The sequence below is a fragment of the Nerophis ophidion genome, linkage group LG20 (genome assembly GCF_033978795.1).
Source record: "Nerophis ophidion isolate RoL-2023_Sa linkage group LG20, RoL_Noph_v1.0, whole genome shotgun sequence".
Taxonomy (NCBI): Eukaryota; Metazoa; Chordata; class Actinopteri; order Syngnathiformes; family Syngnathidae; genus Nerophis; species Nerophis ophidion.
In genome coordinates this window covers 38,345,649-38,366,570 of record NC_084630.1, presented here as the reverse complement: position 1 = coordinate 38,366,570, position 20,922 = coordinate 38,345,649, and the positions used below count along the sequence as shown (strand labels likewise).

Below are 20,922 nucleotides of genomic sequence, written 5' to 3'. Positions count from 1 at the left end.
ATTCATACGGTGTTGATGTGGGAATTTTTGCCTCGGCATTTTGTTGGTCTGGCACCGAATGGAGATTTTGACATGCAGAGTTTCAAGCACTCCTCATTCTCTAGCGGGTGACTTTTCAAATGATGCTACATTAGCAGTGCTGCGACTTTTTGTAGCAACGCTTTTGCCGCGTAATTGTTCAACATATTCCCGCTTGACGATGGTTTTGTGCTGTTTTTCTTGGGAAATATTTTTTTCTTCACTTGTTACCAGTGTCGCACCTTCTTTTTCTCGTATTACCACCCGCACCGCACCGTTAGCATCACAGCTAACGTTACCATGTCGCTACCTCTCTGCCCCACAGGAGCGTGTGACGTTGCAAACCTGACGTATGTAAGAAGGTGCGATTGCTTTAAGTCTCTGTGAGAAGGAGAGAAAAGAAAGAGTGGGAAACTCATGCAGTGTAATGTCAGCAGCTAAAAGCAACTGCGTGAAAACATATACTCGAATACAACGATATAGGCATTTTCTATATCGCACAGAGACAAACCCGCGACATATCCAGTATATCGATATATTGCCCAGTATTACATAATCATGTCTCTAACGACCTGGTCGCATTGTGGTGTGGATTTTGTTCTCCCAGGGATGCAGACGGGCTTCGGACACAGCGTGCAGGTAGGAAATTATTTATTTAAGCAATAAAACAGACTTTGACAAAACCAAAAGAGCTAGCATGGGAGCAAGAAAACAAATAGCCTAGCGTGGAAGCTAGCAGGTAGCTAGCAGCAAAACACAAGTCGTCACTTGTATAAAAACAAAGTAGTAAGCAAGACTGACTGACTGGAGAAGGCAGGCTTAAATAATGACAGTAATCACAAAACAGGTGCACGTTAGGAACAGGCGTCAGGTGAAAATAATGAGTAACTATGGAAATCAACTGAGAGGTGCACAAACAGGAACCGAAGGAGTCCAAAACCAACAGAAAACACAAAAAGACTCAAAAATCTAAATCATAATATGATCCGGGCAGCGGATCATAACAATGTCTTTCATAATGATTGTGAACAATGGGCAAAATTCCATAACTGGAAAAAAGAAAAGCTTGCAAAATCCATCTGCTCATAATAGAGAATTAGAAAATAAAAAGATAGTATTAAAAATTCAGGACCAGTCATGGGTCTTGCATTTTTACAAGAAGCTAACACAATAATGTGTTAATTAATACAGTTACATCATGGGGGACCTTGTTAATTAAAAACCTGGGCGGACCACCATGGGCCTCTTAGAACCTTCCGGGACGTTTATTTTCGCCCCCTCTGAAAATTCCCAGCAAGGCCGCGTTTACTTTTGAATTATCACGTGAGACGACAATTTGTGCTCCAATTTAAAGAGAAGCGCTTGTGCTGACTCTTTGGTTTTAATTTTCACTTTCCCTCCCTGAAGAACAAGCAGTGTAAATTGCATAAAAGAATGTGTATATGAATATGAAAAGCAATGTTCTCCGTGATGGCTGTTTTTACATTCCATCCCCATTTTTTTGTGTGTGTTTTTTTCCCTTCCCTCCGTCTACTCCCCACCTTTCACTGGCCTCCCCCAGGCCATAAAACAGTACTTTTACATATATTACCTTTTGATTAATGGAGCTGTATTCATTATTCTGCCCCGTCGCTAATTAGAAAACGCACTCCGGCTAATGATATACAGTTGGAATAATACTTGCCCACGAGGCATGCTATCACATCAGGTTTCATGCTCGCGCTCTCGCCGCGCCAGAACTTTGCCCACAGATCCGCACGGGTCCATTAGCAAAAGAGTCACGGCCCGGCGCCGAGTGTCATTGTTGCCGCTCTGTCTGCCGTAATGAGGCCTCTCGTCTCCTGAGAGAGGACGCTTGATGAGGTGCGAGTCAGTCTTAATCAGGACAACCCGCTCTTTGCGCGTGTGCTGCTGTCTTTCTACTTCTCCTTAAGCACCTTTTATTGGGAAGACGTTGGTCTTTGTGGGGACATTTTGTCTGGTCCGCACAAGAAAAATGCTACGATGACTTCCTTTTTTGCTGGGTAGCGTCTATATGGAAATAAAAATGTATAAAACCTTTATTAAATGTACAGCTGCCATACAATTACTCATTGCAATAGTTAGTTTTCACTTCCCTCACTGTCATACACGTTCAAAAAGAGGTTAAAATGTCAACAAATATATACAAACCCTGTTTCCGTATGAGTTGGGAAATTTTGTTAGAAGTAAATATGAATGAAATACAATGATTTGCAAATCCTTTTCAACCCATATTTAATTGAATGCACTACAAAGACAACATATTTGATGTTGAAACTCATAAACTTTATTTATTTTTTACAAATAATAATTAACTTTTGAATTTCATGGCTGCAACACGTGCCAAAGTAGTTGGGAAAGGGCATGTTTACCACTGTGTTACATCACATTTTCTTTTAACAACACTCAATAAATGTTTGAGAACTGAGTAATTTAATTGTTGAAGCTTTGACAATGGAATTCTTTCCCATTCTTGTTTTATGTAGAGCTTCAGTCGTTCAACAGTCCGGGGTCTCCGCCGTCGTATTTTACGCTTCATAATGCGCCACACATTTTCCATGGGACACAGGTCTGGACTGCAGACGGGCCAGAAAGTACCCGCGTCTTTTTGTTTACGAAGCCACGCTGTTGTAACACATGCTGAATGTGGCTTGGCATTGCATTGCTGGAATAAGCAGGGGCGTCCATGAAAAAGACGGCACTTAGATGGTAGCATATGTTGTTCCAAAACATGTATGTACCTTTCAGCATTAATGGTGCCTTCACAGATGTGTAAGTTACCCATGCCTTGGGCACTAATGCACCCCCATACCATCACACATGCTGGCTTTTGAACTTTGCGTCGATAACAGTCTGAATGGTTCGCTTCCCCTTTGGTCCGGATGACACGATGTTGAATATTTCCAAAAGCAATTTGAAATGTGGACTTGTCAGACCACAGAACACTTTTCCACTTTGCATCAGTCCATCTTAGATGATGTCAGGCCCAGAGAAGCCGGTGGCGTTTCTGGATGTTGTTGATAAATGGCTTTCGGTTTGCATAGTAGAGCTTTAACTTGCACTTACAGATGTAGCGACGAACTGTATTGAGTGACAGTGGTTTTCTGAAGTGTTCCTGAGCCCATGTGGTGATATCCTTTAGAGATTGATGTCGGTTTTTGATACAGTGCCGTCTGAGGGATCGAAGGTCACGGTCATTCAGTGTTGGTTTCCGGCCATGCCGCTTACGTGGAGTGATTTCTCCAGATTCTCTGAACCTTTTGATGATATTATGGACCATAGATGTTGAAACCCCTAAACTTCTTGCAATTGCAGTTTGAGAAATGTTGTTCTTAAATTGTTTAAGTATTTGCTCACGCAGTTGTGGACAAAGAGGTGTACCTCGCTCCATCCTTTTTTGTGGGGACGGCGTGGCAAGAGTGGCCATGCGCAACCCGAGGGTCCCTGGTTCAATTCCCACCTAGTACCAACCTCGTCACGTCCATTGTGTCCTGAGCAAGACACTTAACCCTTGCTCCTGATGGGTGCTGGTTAGCGCCTTGCATGGCAGCTCCCTCCATCAGTGTGTGAATGTGTGTGTGAATGGGTAAATGTGGAAGTAGTGTCAAAGCGCTTTGAGTCCCTTGAAGGTAGAAAAGCGCTATACAAGTACAACCCATTTTTGTGAAAGACTGAGCATTTTTTGGGAAGCTGTTTTTATAGCCAATCATGGCACCCACCTGTTTCCAGTTAGCCTGCACACCTGTGGGATGTTCCCAAAAAGTGTTTGATGAGCATTCCTTAACTTTATCAGTCTTTGTAGCATATTCAACTGAATATGGGTTGAAAAGGATTTGCAAATCATTGAATTCCGTTTATTTTTACATATACCGTATTTACTTGAATAGCCGCCGGGCATGTAATATGCGCCTGCCTTGAATTACTGCGGGGGTCAAACTCGCTCCCCAAATTAATAAGCGCATGCTTACGTTTACCGGAGGGTCAAATTCGTAACATTACAAGTGACGCTTCCCCTGTCGTCTTTTTCAAAATGGTGGAGGAGTTTTATTTTGCTTTTACTATGTGTTAACCAGGGGTCTTGTTCCACAGCCATACAGATCACACTAATGGTTGTGATATAAAACAACTTTAACACTCTTACTAATATGCGCAACACTCTGTGAATTCACATTAAACAAGAATGACAAACACATTTCTGGAGAACATCGGCTCTGTAACACATTATAAACGCAAAATAACACTTACCCAGAATGCAATGCATCCATGACTCTTGGCTATAATATACACCCGCTAGCACCAAATATCCCCCCCCCCCCCCCCCCCCCTCTCCGTTTGTCGGTTGAGGTGGGCGGGGTTGGAGGCGTGTGTATAATATAGCCAAGAGTTATGGATGAATGGCATTATGGGTAATTCTTATGTTTATAATTCGTTACAGAGCCGATGTTCTCCAGAAATGTGTTTGGTGTGGGTTCACAGAGTGTGGCTCATATTAGTAAAAGTGTTAAAGTTGTTTATATCACAACCATCAGTGTAAAAGGTATGGCTGTTGACCAAGTATGCATTGCAATCTCGTATGAGAAGCAGCGAAATGCATGCGTCCGGCCGGCCCGCAGATAGCATGGTGTAAAAGTGGGCGCGATGACATGTTGTAGAGCTATGGTCCCCAACCACCGGGCTGCGGTCGCAGAATATTTATTTATTAATGTTTTTTTTGTACATCACACTCAATTTTTTTACTGCATGTCATTGGTAAGCGCTGGGGTGAGAAGAGGTTTTAAGATTATTAGCGCTTGCTTACTTTTACCACATGCCTTGAATAAGCGCAGGAGTGAGAAGAGGTTTAAAATGAATTAGCGCCCCGGCGGCTATTCAAGGAAATACGGTAACACAATTTTCCAACTCATACGGAAACGGGGTTTGTAAATAAATTGCTCTTAAAATTGGGAAATTCTTAAAAACAAAATGTAACTCTTAACAAGTGGCAAATATTTTGCAGTGTAATCCAAAAAAAAAAAAAAAAAACTTTCATAAACAGACTTCCAGATTAAAATTTGGATGAGATGGAGCATGACTTTCTAACCTCTGTCTGTGAAATAGTCCAAGCTGGATACTATTTGACAGCAATACTTTTCTCGGTCAGTTCCATGCATTATAAATAAGGATCATTTGATGTCGATCGACACATCATCCTTGTTAGCTCTATTGGCTGCCCCCTGTTCTAAAAGTGTCTTATCGCACCTGCACTCTTGCTTTTAGTAATGCCGTTTATTCCCCAGGACTGAGGTGATGGCCGGAGGGGTGTGAGGGAGTGTCACAGCATGTTAGCGACAAGGTTACACCAATTTTGGATCCCAAGGGGAGGGAGAAGTATGGCGACAAGGCAGGAAACTACTGATCCAGTTTTGGCAGGAGATTCCCCGGTAAGGAGTACGCTCATACATTTAGTTCATACATCACAGGAGTCAAACTCAAGGCCCTGGGGCCACTTCTGGCCCGCTACATTGTTTTATGTGGCCAGCAAAAGCCTGCAAGTAAATTGCATCAATAAAGCACTTCATCTTTTCTTACTGAATGTATTCGCTCTTTCAATTTCGAGATACATTTTTTTATAATTTTTAAACTCAAGAACAATTTGAACGTGCAAAAAAATATATATATTGTATAAACACGGGGGCGTCCAAAGGCATATTGTTGGATAAAACAACAATATTAAAATTGCAAACAAAAAAAAACTCTGAACATTGAATACAACTCAGATGTGTCCAAACATATTCCACTAAGGGTTGCATGATGAAAAGTCAAAGTAGATAGATAGAGATAGTACTTTATTTATTCCGTCAGGAGAGTTCCTTCAGGAAAATTACAATTTTCAGCACAATCCCATTCAAGATCAGACAAACATTACAGGGAGACAGAACAGGATCGCTGACGGGTCTGCCGGCTTCCAGCGCCCCTTACAAAAAAGATGACATACAGGTAAACAAGGGGGGTAGGGGGGGGTGGTTTATGGGGGGGGGTGAAGAAAAAAAATAGAAGATTGAAATAAAATTAAAAAATCGGTCTTAGCCTAGGCCCTGGAGTGGGGGTGCAGACTGAGGCCAAGGGAAAAAAAAACAACAACAACTCATAGCCATAGTACACATCCCTCTTCCATGTGTGTAAGAGGGAAACATCAAACATCAAAGAACACAGAGGACATTAAGGACATTAAAGCAGCAGATACAACCAGACACTTCTACATACAGCTATGAATAAAAAGTAAAATAAACATATCCACTGTGGTGGCCTCTGCGGTGTTCCACGCCATCGTCCGCTGGGGTGGAGGGAGCATGGCCAGAGACAGGAGCAGACCCAACAAAGCAACCAAGACAGCCGACTCCACTCTCGGCCAGTGTCCAGTCCGCATGGATGAGCGAGGATACGTCCAAGGTGACTGAGGTGTCCGACACCTGCTCACCCAGCCAAGACACCGCGAAGCCTCTCCGTCCCAGTAGCTCAGTGCTAGCTCCACAGTCCTGTCCCCTCATCCGCATCTCCTCCAGTACATCCAAACAGACTCTAGTGTAGCAGAGACCCTGCAGCTGGTCTCCATGGCCAAAAGGCTCCCGGGAGGCAGATCCAGAAGTCCACAAAAAAAGCACCACAGAGGTCACGAAAGTGCCACCCCTTGTCACACAGTCCCAAAGGGTCCCGGACCAAAATGCAAAAAAATATAATAACACATGAAAACAAGAGGGAAACACAAAAGGATGACACAAGAGCACAGAGCTCCCGCCTACAGCAGCCACTACAGCAGCGCCTTCTTGGAAAAAAAAAAAAAAAGGATGCGGGGGAAATTCAGATTTTTGTAAAAAAAAATTAAAAAAAGGACATCCATCCATTTTCTACAGCTTGTCCCTCTTGGGGGCGGGGTGGGTGCTGAAGCTTATCTCAGCTGCATTCGGGCGGAAGGCGAGGTACACCCTGGACAAGTTGCCACCTCATCACAAAAAGGACATTAATTATATTTTATTTAAAGGTAACATTTAGGGTCAGCTTTGTGTTTTATTGAAAGTAGTGGGATGTTCCAATAAGTGTTTGATGAGCATTCCTCAACTTTATCAGTAGTTATTGCCACTTTTCTCAACTTCTTTGTCTCGTGTTGCTGGCACCAAATTCTAAAGTTAATGATTATTTAAAAAAAAAAAAAATGTTTATCAGTTTGAACATCAAATATGTTGTCTTTGTAGCATATTTAACTGAATATGGGTTGAAAATGATTTGCAAATCATTGTATTCCGTTTATATTTACATCCAGCACAATTTCCCAACTCATAATGAAACAGGGTTTGTAAAATGTTTTGGTATACAAAGTTTTCATCCACCTGTAGTGGGCCTGTAGTGCAGCCATAAGTATTTTCTTACGGCAAATGAAAACGAAATAAACGGGGATGGAAATTTGATCCGGCAAATATAAACAAAACAAAACACCGGCGGAAAGCGAAAATCGATCAAATAAAAAACAAGCAAACCGAGCAGTTAAAAAAAATTAAAAATAAATCCGCGTCCATGAATGGAATTGTGCGTCCTTTCTGATTTCAAAGCGTACAAAGACACAACAAGTACGTTAATGCCAACACTGACCATATATTTTACAGTAAAAGCAATCAAGCTGACAGTTTTTTGTTTTTTTTTACTCTTTAAATAAAAAAAATAATAATAATATTTAAATTCATATGCAAATTCAATAATGATGTACTTTTACAAGCGGGCATCACTGCGGTGTGGCCCTCAGTGAAAACAAGTTTGACACCTCTGTTCTAGACAAAATAATCAGAGGTAAAAAACGCAGTCGTTCTGTTGTTACGCCCTCACCTGCTTTTTCCGACTCGCGGGTCAGCTTTTTCTGAACACAACCTCGACATATTCCCCACTCTGTCCCAGCACCATTAAGACAACATTGACTTGTAATAGAACCTTCTAGTAGCTGCAGGGTCCACAAGCGCAGTAATGACAAGCGTGTGATTATGTCATTGATCCTCACGGGGAGTCACATATTCCTCTAAGTTCCTGACAAGTGCTCTTAAGAGCTTCTTTGCCATGTAACCTCATTATTTTTCCCCAAGTATTTCATGTGTAATTCGTGTTGAAGACACCTTTTTTTGATTGGTTTGTTGGAAATGAAAGCATGAATCAACAAGTCAGTCGGAAACCTGAACATTCAAACCTGAGTAATATTGGAGTATAATGCATAGATTTTATATTTTATGTGTCTCTCCATGTGTAAAAATAAAAGCTGGGGCCAATGTTTTCAAGAGTCTTTAAAGAGGAAAAGCAATGACACTAATATTGCTGAGCCTACTACATACTGTACTGTACTGAAGCTATTCCACCTTAATTACTGTAACGTATAGTTCAGTTCACATTGCACTGCAGCAGAAAGAAACTAGATTAAAGAATGAAAAATACCTTTTTTTTTTTTTACCTTTTTCCCACCTTTTGAACAGAGTGAATTGTACATGTGATCTCATACAATGGACGCACTCTGTTTCCTATCCATGCATGTACACACACATCCTTGGTCATTTACAAAACGCCAAAACCAGTGAAGTGGTTACGTTGTGTAAATGGTAAATAAAAACAGAATACAATGATTTGCAAATCCTTTTCAACTTATATTCAATTGAATAGACCGAAAAGACAAGATACTCAACGTTCGAACTGGAAAACTTTGTTATTTTTTGCCAATATGAGCTCATTTGGAATTTGATGCCTGCAACATGTTTCAAAAAAGCTGGCACAAGTGGCAAAAAATGCTCATCAAACACTTATTTGGAACATCCCACAGATGAACAGGCTAATTGGGAACAGGTGGGTGCCATGATGGGGTATAAAAGCAGCTTCCATGAAATGCTCAGTGTTTCACAAACAAGGATGGGGCGAGGGTCACCACTTTGTCAACAAATGCCTGAGCAAATTTTCCAACAAGCTATTGCAAGGAATTTAGGGATTTCACCATCTACAGTTCATAATGTCATCAAAAGATTCAGATGTGAATGTTGTCTGTCTATCTGTGTTGGCCCTGCGATGAAGTGACTATTTGTCCAGGGTGTACGCCGCCTTCCGCCCGATTGTTGCTGAGATAGGCTCCAGCGTACCCTGCGACCCTGAAGGGAATAAGCAGTACAAAATGGATGGATGGGGGTTCAGAGAATCTGGAGAAATCACTCCACATAAGCGATAATATTACGGACCTTCGATCTCTCAGGCGGTACTGCATCAAAAAGCGAAATTAGTCTGTAAAGAATATCACCACATGGGCTCAGGAACACTTCAGAAAACCACTGTCAGTAACTACAGTTTGTCTCTACATCTGTAAGTGCAAGTTAAAACTCTACTACTGTATGCAAAGCAGAAGCCGTTTATCGACAACACCCACAAAGGCCGCCGGCTTCGCTGGGCCCAAGCTCTTCTTAGATGGACTGATGCAAAGTGGAAAAGTGTTCTGTGGTCTGACGAGTCCACATTTCAACTGTGGACGCTGTGTACTCCGGAACCAAAGAGGAAAAGAACCATCCGGAGTGTTCTTGGGGCAAAGTTGAAAAGCCAGCATCTGTGATGGTATGGGGGTGTATTAGTGCCCAAGGCATGGGTAACTTACACATCTGTGAAGGCACCATTAATGCTGAAAGGTACATACAGGTTTTGGAGCAACATATGTTGCCATCCAAGCAACATTATCATGGACGCCCCTGCTTATTTCAGCAAGGCCAAGTGTTACAACAGTGTGGCTTCATAGTAAAAGAGTGTGTGTACTAGACTGGCCTGCCTGTAGTCCAGACCTGTCTCCCATTGAAAATATGTGGTGCAATATGAAGCCTAAAATATGACAACAAAGACCCCAGACTGTTAAACAACTTAAGCTCTACATCAAGCAAGAATGGGAAAGAATTCCACTTCAAAAATGTGTCTTCTCAGTTCCTAAACGTTTACTGAGCATTGTTACAAGGAAAGGCCATGTAACACAGTGGTAAAAATGCCCCCGTGACAAGTTTTCTGCAATGTGTTGCTGCCATTAAATTCTAAGTTATGATTATTTGCAAAAAAAAAAAAATTTCTGAGTTCAAACAATAAAATATCTTGTCTTTGCAGTTTATTCAACAGAATACAAGTTGAAAAGGATTTGCCAATCATTGTATTCTGTTTTTATTTCCGATTTACACAACGTGGCAACTTCACTGGTTTTGGGTTTTTGTAGATGAAATTCCAAAATAGGTGTAGTTCTCCATCAAGTATCGATTCCTAGTTAGGAATTGGTACTGCGTCTGTTCAAATGTGAAACCATCCCTAGTTACTGTAGCGCCGTTTGTCGTAGATATTGTAGGAAGGCAGGGATGTTGTCGCGGCTCAATGGTAGTTGCAAGTCGATGACAAATTGAACTTCCTGTGCCGCGTCTGCCCTCAATCTCCCGTAGTTGGAGCGCCAGTCAGCCACAGGTTCTGTGACGAGAAAACCACTTTTCCTTCATCTTTGTCCCCCCCCCCTCACACAAGTGTTTGAAAGCCGCCACATTTCCCGACATTGTGGGCTTAAAGGCAACACAAGCAAAGTGACAGCCCCAAAGTTGACATATTCCCCAATCCTCTCCTTCCTCTGGACACCTGATTGATTGTGACAGCCTATATTGGCTCTTTCACATGAAAGAGGAATGAAATGTTAATGAGGTGGAATTTCTCCGGCTGCTTTTATTACAGGCCGCCAGTTTTGAACATTTTTCAAAGTAACACACCCAAATTCTACTGTTTGCGATGAATTAATCATGCAGTCTTGTCACCGAAGCGTCGCGCGTCCTTTAATCACGACTACGACTCGGAAACAGCAGCTTCTTGAAAGGTGTTCCTCTTGCCTTCGCCACGGTTACAAACTTAGACGATCCCGTGTCCTGTCAGAGGAACCCCGGGGTGAATATCACTGGGCGGACTTGAGAAGACCGAGGAATCTTTTGTTCCGCCTTCTCGCATGTGCGAGAAAACTTGTGAAATGAAACATCCAAAAGTTAAACGCCAACATCTAGGACGCGCCCGCCCCCTCCACCTCACCCCCGCAGTCAGCCATTCTTCACCAGATAAAAATGTGAGTGTTTTATTGTCATTCATCTTGAGCAGGGGTCTCAAACTCAATTTACCCGGGGGCCACTGGATTCAGAGTATGGGTGAGGATGGGCCGCAAGAAAAAATGTCTTAAAATGTTTTTTGCATACTCCCCAGCATGTCCAGTTGTATAATGACTAGGGCTGGGCAACGATTAAAAATTAACTGCATTGTATACGCAAAGCCCAATAATGAATTCAAAAGTAGTGTGTAGTGCACCTTTATTGGAATATTCTCCCACATGAACAAAAGCGCCAAAACATTTGTTGTGCAAACACAATTTAAATCAGTCCTTGTTAAACAGTAGCAGTTAAATAGCATATTTTATGAAAATCTACTCAAAAAATATAAATACAAACATTTAAGCTTATTGTCACTGCCAGGGTATTTAAGTTATCCTGTTTGTTATGGAAAATAAATATAATCTACATACAAATCTCTGATCCACAATCATAACATCTGAACAGGCAATTTCTGAGGTAACAGCAGAAACATTTATAAAAAAAAACTATATTATATGTCGTGGGCTATTTTAGGGAATTTTTGATCAAATTATCCGTAGTAGCAATATTAATAATGTTGTGTTTATTCTGCGTAGTGCACTTAAAATAATTATGACCATATCTAGGAATTGATATGATGGGAATTTTCCGATTGTTTGCTTGGTGCTTTGATAAACTGAACGCATATACATGGTACTATATTGTGATGTTATGAGCCAGGGAAAAAAAGAACTACCCTACCCAGCATGCAACAGGAGTGACGAGCATGCGCGGTAGCCCGGTATAGGTTGTGTCGCCATGACGATATCTTGTATGTTGTGATATGCACGCTCTTAAAAGCAAACGTTAAGAACTCAGCCCACACGCCTCGTCTGCATTATTGATAAATAGACAGACAACACATATACTCCGCTGCTTCACAGGCCGCTGGATGTAGCCGGCAAAGTATTCCCATGCTAGCTAGCCGGTCTAGCAAGCACGCGTCATTCAGTCCAAAACGGCCCGATCTATCCACATTCAGAATTGTCTGGCGGTCGTAAGTGATCCCGGAGTGACCACGCTGTAAGCCAGCCATGAAATTTGCAGAATTGTCCGGTATTTTTGCCAAATGTTCCATCTTTACCAAGAACCCCTCAACGCCGAAGCCCGTCCGGGCGTCGCCATCTTGTTAAGAAAAGGCATTAACAAAATAAAAGCATGTAAACAACATGCGCAAATGTGCGATAAAATAATTGTCGGCGTTAATAGATTGATGAGTTAACTCGTAATTAACGCATTAATTTGCCCACTCCTAATAATGACGTTTCAAATTGTATTCCTTGTGCAGCGCAACTTTCTCTGTGTAAATAAGACATGTCGGGGTGCCCCTGTGCTCAACAAAGAAATATTGCATCTCCCACTTTTCCTGGAATTGTCTTTGGTCATCACTAACCTTTCTCCTTACTGCAGGCTTTGAAAAAGACATGTTTGGGGATGTGGAATATTATTTGTATTTAGCCGACGCACGTAGAATAATGTTATTTCCGCAATGTGTGTCGTTCCGCTTTTCCTCCCTACAGCAACACGGCGGTCGGCGAATTATAGCCGGTGAAAGTACCGGGATAGCAAGCGCAAAAAAGTAGCGGCTCCCGGAATGTTATCCGCCGTCTTATAGAAATATATGTAGTGTTTATCGTGTGAGGCAATGCAAAAACTAACGGTTTGAATTGGTCCAGGATTTAAGGGACTGGTGTCGCGGTGTGACTGCAGCCATTCACGTATTTGCACAGCTGCAGTCACTCATTTGCTGTTTTTCCACTAATGCAGGCGTAGGCAACCCAGAACTTTGAAAGAGTATTTTTGGACCCAAATAACACAACGCTGTCAAGCGCCATTCATATAAAACTTGCTGGCCACACTAACATTAAACTGTCGTATTAAGGTGGGGGCCGCAAAATACCGCCTCGAGGGCCGCAATTGGCCCCCAGGCCGCATGTTTGAGACCCCTGATCTTGAGGCTAGCAAGTCCCCTTTAGTTACTTAGAGGAGAAAAATGCAATTCAGTGTTTCTCCGTCCATCTTTATATTTTTAAATTGTTTTACTATTTGAATGTATGGGCATTTTAAAAGTATAAAACTGAGTAATATTTTCCACCTGTAAGCAGAATAGGACGCCTTTGACTTGGGCTTCGTTCCGCAAGAAAATATAAACGCATGATGAACGCACTAGGGCTGGGCGATATATCGATATACACGATATATCCCGGGTTTGTCTCGGTGCGATATAGAAAATGACATCCATCCATCCATCCATCCATTTTCTACCGCTTATTCCCTTTCGGGGTCGCGGGGGGCGCTGGCGCCTATCTCAGCTACAATCGGGCGGAAGGCGGGGTACACCCTGGACAAGTCGCCACCTCATCGCAGGGCCAACACAGATAGACAGACAACATTCACACTCACATTCACACACTAGGGCCAATTTAGTGTTGCCAATCAACCTATCCCCAGGTGCATGTCTTTGGAAGTGGGAGGAAGCCGGAGTACCCGGAGGGAACCCACGCATTCACGGGGAGAACATGCAAACTCCACACAGAAAGATCCCGAGCCTGGATTTGAACCTTCGTATTGTGAGGCAGACGCACTAACCCCTCTGCCACCGTGAAGCCAATATCTTGATATTCGAGTAAATGTTGTCACGCAGTTGCATTAAGCTGTGGGCATTACACTACAGCCTCTCCTCGCTCTTTCCTGTCTCTCCTTCTCACAGAGACTTAAAACACGCACACTTTCTTACATACGTCACTGTGACGGTCTCAAGCCGTCGTCTTGCGGGTTCCATGGACCACCAAGGAAGGACATGACTTTGAGCAGGTTTGAGATGTTTTATTTTCCAATACAAGCTTGTCTGCGGCCGGGTCGCTCCTCCGCTGCGTCTTCCGTCTGCCCCTGCTGCTTGCCTCGCCGTCTGCTTTTCAGCAGCACGTACTTCAGTCTTCCTCTTGCGCTCCGTTTTCGTTGTTGTATGTTTTTCTCTCGCTCCGCACCATCACCAGCCCCATTCTCTCCTTCTCCTCCCCTTTTATACAGCGAGAGGAGATACGGTAATCGTGTACAGGTGTGCGATCCACAAACCTGATCTCGTTTGTGGTATCGCTCCCGGCACGCCTTGCCGCTCGCTCGCCATCCCCGCCTCCTCGCCGCCATCTTGGGCCGGGCTCCAGCGTGCCCTGCCTCTCTGTCGGACCGTCGGCTCCACCTCGCCACAGTCACATACTGTCACGTCATACGTCACATACGTAAACGCCCTCGCGGAGCAGAGAGGTAGCAGAATGGATAACGTTGGCTGTGATGCAAGCGGAGCCGTGTGAGTGGTAATACAAGAGAAAGAAGGTGCGAATGAAGGAAGAATTGATTCCCAAGAAAAACAGCAGGTGATCCATCGTATTGCGGTGGTTTGGCTTCAAGTGAGAATATGTCAAACAGGCAACCGTAATTTGTCAAGCATGTGGCAAAAGCATTGCTACCGAAAGTAACATTACTGACAATATGTAGCATCATTTGAGAAGTCACTTGCTAGAGAAGGAAGAGTGTTTGAAACTGCATGTCATCATCTCCGTTCGGTGCCACACGCTCACACCATCAAAATGCCGAGGCAAAGATTTCCAGATTAACACCGTATGAAAAAAATAGTCAACAATAGAATTTAATAACGTCCGTATTATCCTACAACATAGCGAAGGACGAATACTATTTGATTTCCTATTATGCAGCTCATTTTTATTTGACACTTAAAATGTCTCTGACAATCCTGCACTTTCTGTTTTGGAAATGATATGAACGTTTGTGTACTGGAGAGGAGGCTACGTCGGATAGTCGAACCTCGGATTCAGGAGGAACAGTGTGGTTTTCGTCCTGGTCGTGGAACTGTGGACCAGCTCTATACTCTCGGCAGGGTTCTTGAGGGTGCATGGGAGTTTGCCCAACCAGTCTACATGTGCTTTGTGGACTTGGAGAAGGCATTCGACCGTGTCCCTCGGGAAGTCCTGTGGGGAGTGCTCAGAGAGTATGGGGTATCGGACTGTCTTATTCTGGCGGTCCGTTCCCTGTACGATCAGTGCCAGAGCTTGGTCCGCATTGCCGGCAGTAAGTCGAACACGTTTCCAGTGAGGGTTGGACTCCACCAAGGCTGTCCTTTGTCACCGATTCTGTTCATAACTTTTATGGACAGAATTTCTAGGCGCAGTCAAGGCGTTGAGGGGATCCGGTTTGGTGACCGCAGGATTAGGTCTCTGCTTTTTGCAGATGATGTGGTCCTGATGGCTTCATCTGACCGGGATCTTCAGCTCTCGCTGGATCGGTTCGCAGCCGAGTGTGAAGCGACCGGAATGAGAATCAGCACCTCCAAGTCCGAGTCCATGGTTCTCGCCCGGAAAAGGGTGGAGTGCCATCTCCGGGTTGGGGAGGAGACCCTGCCCCAAGTGGAGGAGTTCAAGTACCTAGGAGTCTTGTTTACGAGTGAGGGAAGAGTGGATCGTGAGATCGACAGGCGGATCGGTGCGGCGTCTTCAGTAATGCGGACGTTGTACCAGTCCGTTGTGGTGAAGAAGGAGCTGAGCCGGAAGGCAAAGCTCTCAATTTACCGGTCGATCTACGTTCCCATCCTCACCTATGGTCATGAGCTTTGGGTCATGACCGAAAGGATAAGATCACGGGTACAAGCGGCCGAAATGAGTTTCCTCCGCCGGGTGGCGGGTCTCTCCCTTAGAGATAGGGTGAGAAGCTCTGCCATCCGGGAGGAACTCAAAGTAAAGCCGCTGCTCCTTCACATCGAGAGGAGCCAGATGAGGTGGTTCGGGCATCTGGTCAGGATGCCACCCGAACGCCACCCTAGGGAGGTGTTTAGGGCACGTCCAACCGGTAGGAGGCCACGGGGAAAACCCAGGACACGTTGGGAAGACTATGTCTCCCGGCTGGCCTGGGAACGCCTCGGGATCCCCCGGGAAGAGCTAGACGAAGTGGCTGGGAGGAGGGAAGTCTGGGTTTCCCTGCTTAGGCTGTTGCCCCCGCGACCCGACCTCGGATAAGCGGAAGATGATGGATGGATGGATGGATGGATGGATGGATGGATGGATGGATGAACGTTTGTGCCACTGCTTAATAACTGTTTAATAAATACACTTTTGGTCAATTGACATAGTTCTGATTTCGTTTTCTGCATGAAAGTTTAAAAGTAGCATATATTAATGCAGTATGAACAATATTTTAATATAGACACATAGAATCATCATACTGGTGTTTGAATGTAGACACATAGAATCATCATACTGGTGTGATTATATGCATCAAGTGTTCATTCAAGGCTAAGGCAAAATATGGAGATATGTATGGTGTATCGCGATATGGCCTAAAAATATTGAGATATTAAAAAAAGACCATATCGCCCAGCCCTAATTCACACACACATACAGTATGTTATTATTAAATATGGGCGCTCGGCACATGTCAAGTTAACTTTCAGTTTCGTTTCCAAGGCGGAGCACCCTTAGGCGGACAAAAGCAAGAGAGCCGGGCAACCATTTTCAAGACTGGTCCGACCTTCCAATATATCGGCTTACTCCCTCCAGCCCTGTTATTGCTATTGCTTGTACTTACTTCAGTTAGGTAAAATACATTTTTGAACTTCACCGCTCATCATTGTAGAACTTAATACTCTTAAAAGGGAGGTTCCTAATAATACACAGCCATCAGAAAATGTAAGAGTTTTTTCGTATATTTAGTTTATTATATTACAGTATATTATTTAAAAATGCATGTCATTATATTTGTTTGCTATTTAGTTGTTATTTTCATAAACAATGGTGCATGACAGCAATCAAAGTAAAAGAAAAAGATATTTAGAATTAAATGAAATAATGTAAGTAGTATTCTTGTTTGGATTACACTGTATAGTACCATCATTTTAAATGGAAGATGGGGGATATTACTGTTATTTCCGATATGACCCCATCTCGATTGGTAATCTTGCAACTGACATCAATCGTGTTTTTTCTCCAGTAACAGTAATGAACTCTTAATTAATTCTGATTATTGGTTTAAATGTAGGCATGTAAAGTGACAAATAACTTCTTTTTTTTGTATTTTTTTGCCTCCATTAAATCCTCTTTCTTGGACAGGAAATAATTAAAAATTAATATAATTATAGTCCTCACAAAAATAAATTGTGGTGATGAGAAAGAGAAACGGCTTTCTCAGCTTCTTTGGTCAGTTTTTTTCTAAAATAAATGGGGTTCTTACTCTGATTTTATATAGTAGGACAGGTATTCAAAATAGAAGGTGAGTGGAAAAAAGATAGGAGTGAATTGAGATGTAACGGCAATAAACTTTTGTCGTCTTGGTTGGTCAGATTATACCAGGGGTCACCAACCTTTTTGAAAGCAAGAGCTACTTCTTGGGTACTGATTAATGCGAAGGGCTACCAGTTTGATACACACTTAAATAAATCGCCAGAAATAGCCAATTTGCTCAATTTACCTTTAACTGTATGTTATTATTAATAATTAATGATATTTATCTTTGTGGAAACACTGATCATTTTAATGATTTCTCACAATAAATATATATTTTTGATTAAATAGGTTAAAATCCAATCTTCACTTTGTTAGAATATATAACAAATTGGACCAAGCTATATTTCTAACAAAGACAAATCATTATTTCTTCTAGATTTTACAGAACAAAAATTTTAAAAGAAATTCAAGACTTTGAAATAAGATTTAAATTTGATTCTACAGATTTTCTAGATTTGCCAGAATATTTTTATTTTATTTTAATCATAATAAGTTTGAATAAATATTTAAAAAAAAACTTCGTTGAAAGAACAGAAGCTAAAATAAAGAATTAAATTAAAAATGTATTTATTATTCTTTACAATAAAAAAAATAAATTTACTTGAACATTGATTTAAATTGTCAGGAAAGAATTGGAAGGAATTTAAAAGGTAAAAAGGTATATGTGTTTAAAAATCCTAAAATCCTTTTTAAGGTTGTATTTTTTCTCTAAAATTGTCTTTCTGAAAGTTATAGGAAGCAAAGTAAAAAAATAAATGAATTTATTTAAACAAATGAAAACCTAGTCTTTAAAATATTTTCTTGGATTTTCAAATTCTATTTGAGTTTTGTCTCTCTTAGAATTAAAAATGTCGAGCAAAGCGAGACCAGCTTCCTAGTAAATAAATACAATTTGAAAAATAGAGGCAGCTCACAGATAAGTGCTGCTGTGACGGACTCACGCCGTCGTCATGCGGGTTCCATGGACCACCAAGGAAGGACATGCCTTCGAGCAGGTTTGACTTGCTTTATTTTGCCACACAAGCTTGTCTGTGGTCGGGTCTCTCTTCCGCTGCGTCTCCCGTCTCCCTCTGCTGCTCTCTCCGCCGTCTGCTTGTCAGCAGCACGTACTTCAGCCCGCCTCTTCTTGTCTCCGTCTCTGTCGTTGTATGTGTTTTTCTCGCTCTGCACCATCACCAGCCCCGTTCTCTCCTCCTTCTCCCCTTTTATAAAATGAGAGGCGATACTTTAATCGTGTACAGTTGCGTGATCCACACACCTGATCTTGTTTGTGGCGTTGCTCCCGGCACGCCTCGCCGCTTGCTCGCCATTCCCACCTCCTCGCCGCCATCTTGGGCCGGGCTCCAGCGTGCCCTGCCTCTCTGTCGGACCGTCTCCACAGCTGCTATTTGAGATATTTTTAGAACAGGCCAGCGGGCGACTCATCTGGTCCTTACGGGCTACCTGTTGCCCGTGGGCACCGTGTTGGTGACCCCTGGATTATACACTTTATTAGACTTAGACTTCTTTTATTTTCATTCAAAGTTGAACTTTACAGTACCGATAAGAACAATGTTCCATTGCGTTAGCTCGTTGTAGTGCAGGATCCAAAAGCCAGCTCCAGCTCGTGGTGCCCAAGACCAGATTTAAGACCAGGGGAGACAGGGCCTTCTCTGTGGTCGGCCCTAAGCTCTGGAACACTCTGCCGCTCCATGTTCAAACTGTTTCCACAGTGGAGTGTTTTAAGTCTCATCTTAAGACCCACTTTTATTCTTTGGCTTTTAATACTACGTGAGTTGTGTGGTCCTCTGTCCTCTGTGTTTTTTATACACTTTTATTTTTATTTTACTGTTTTAATTGATTTTACCCTTTAAAATAGTTTTTAATCATATTTGTTTTTATATTGTTTTTATTGGTTTTATTTTTATTCATTTTTTGTTTTGTTCAGTCATTGGTGGAGCATAATATTGTTTTTAACATGGCTGTGCAGCACTTTGGAAACGTTATTGTTGTTTAAATGTGCTATACAAATAAAGTGGATTGGATTGGATTGGATAAAAAAGCAATCAGTTGCAGAGTGTTTGCATTTACAAAAGAAGGTGCAGATAAAAATAGATTTACTGTACAGATAAATATACTGCACTTTTGCTTATGCCTCCATGTTTACATGTTATATTGTCTTTATAATCTGATTTTTGGGGAATTGAGGGGATTATTTTGTTTAATTACTACAGTTATAAGGATGTATCGTATATACGATTTAAAAATCAAGAGGGTTTTTGCTCCATCGTATAGCCATAATGACTTCAAATTGCACCAGGAAGAACACTCAAAAAGAGAGCTACATATTTATCTTCTTTTCTGATGGATTTTAATTAGCGAGACTCTCTTTAATTTGAACTCTTGTCTGTTATTTTCTTTCAGACTGGCAGCCCTCCATGCTCGTGTTCCCGTGCAGAGGGAAGAACAGTTGGCGCCTCTCAATAACTTATAGCTCCAGTCGGGACGACGCAACGGTCTGCCGGAATTTCAGGTGTGGACCAGCCTAATTAGTTCCCATCAAAAATGCAATTTTTTTTTTTTTTAGGATCACGCCGCAAGGGTTGAGTAGCCCAAAGCGAGCATACCTGGCAGAGAGGGGAAAAAAAAAAAAACATATAATGAATTTAAAAAAGATATTCTAACCTGGAGCCATGAGTAGATTTATATGCTTGACACGAGAGCGCGCCATCAATGTTGGCCGGAATCCTAATTCCCTGTCTCAGTGTAATTTTGCCATTAATATGAATGTCGCCCATGCTTAATATTTCACGCTGCTGCTGGATATTGTGAGCATCTCATATATCCTTCAAGGATGTATTAATTAATAAACTCGTTTCTGAGACTTTTTTTAGCCCCCTAACACCCCGAAACCCAAACTGACCAATTTTGTGGGTTTGAGCCCTCAAGCATTCTCTATCTGGAGTGCAGACCTCTTCCATGAAACACCGCTTTTATTTGAATTTGCATCAAAATGTAGTGTTTCACTAACCCCTGACCTGTGTTCCTGATCCTATCCACCCTAATTGACAGATCTTGGCAACTGAAGAGGTCTGAGCCCTCCAGCATTATCTAACTTTAAGTAGAGCTAGTCCTGAATGGAGCTTTTCATCTTATTCGTAACAACCATAACACTAACCCTTAAACCTAACCCCTAAACTTCTTATTGTGCCCCTAAAGAGGTCTGATTCTCGAGCTTTTGCTTACTGGAGTGTAAACTCTCACACTGGAACTTTTGTTAAAATGTTTGAACAAAATGTTGTGATTCCCTTACAACAACCCTCAGTCTTCAAGCTACAACTAAATCCTAACCTTGAATCTTGATTTTGGTGTCTAAAAAGATCTGAGCTTTCTTTAACTTTCTTTCTGCTACTGAATTGAAATCTGAATGGGATTTATAACAA

The 20,922-nt window shown here is 42.2% G+C and overlaps 1 long non-coding RNA gene across 2 annotated transcripts in view; it reads left to right on the top strand.

Moving 5' to 3' along the window:
* Window positions 1–20,396, top strand: part of LOC133539117 (uncharacterized) — a 43,069-nt gene extending 22,673 nt beyond the window's left edge. Inside the window, exons 2-4 of one of the 2 annotated variants that reach the window (XR_009803189.1) lie at window positions 5,316–5,459; window positions 19,904–19,995; window positions 20,067–20,396. This is a non-coding gene — a long non-coding RNA (uncharacterized LOC133539117). The remainder of the gene's footprint in view (window positions 1–5,315; window positions 5,460–19,903; window positions 19,996–20,066) is intronic. The other variant, XR_009803190.1, reaches the window with a different exon arrangement.
* The last annotated feature ends 526 nt before the right edge of the window (window positions 20,397–20,922 follow it).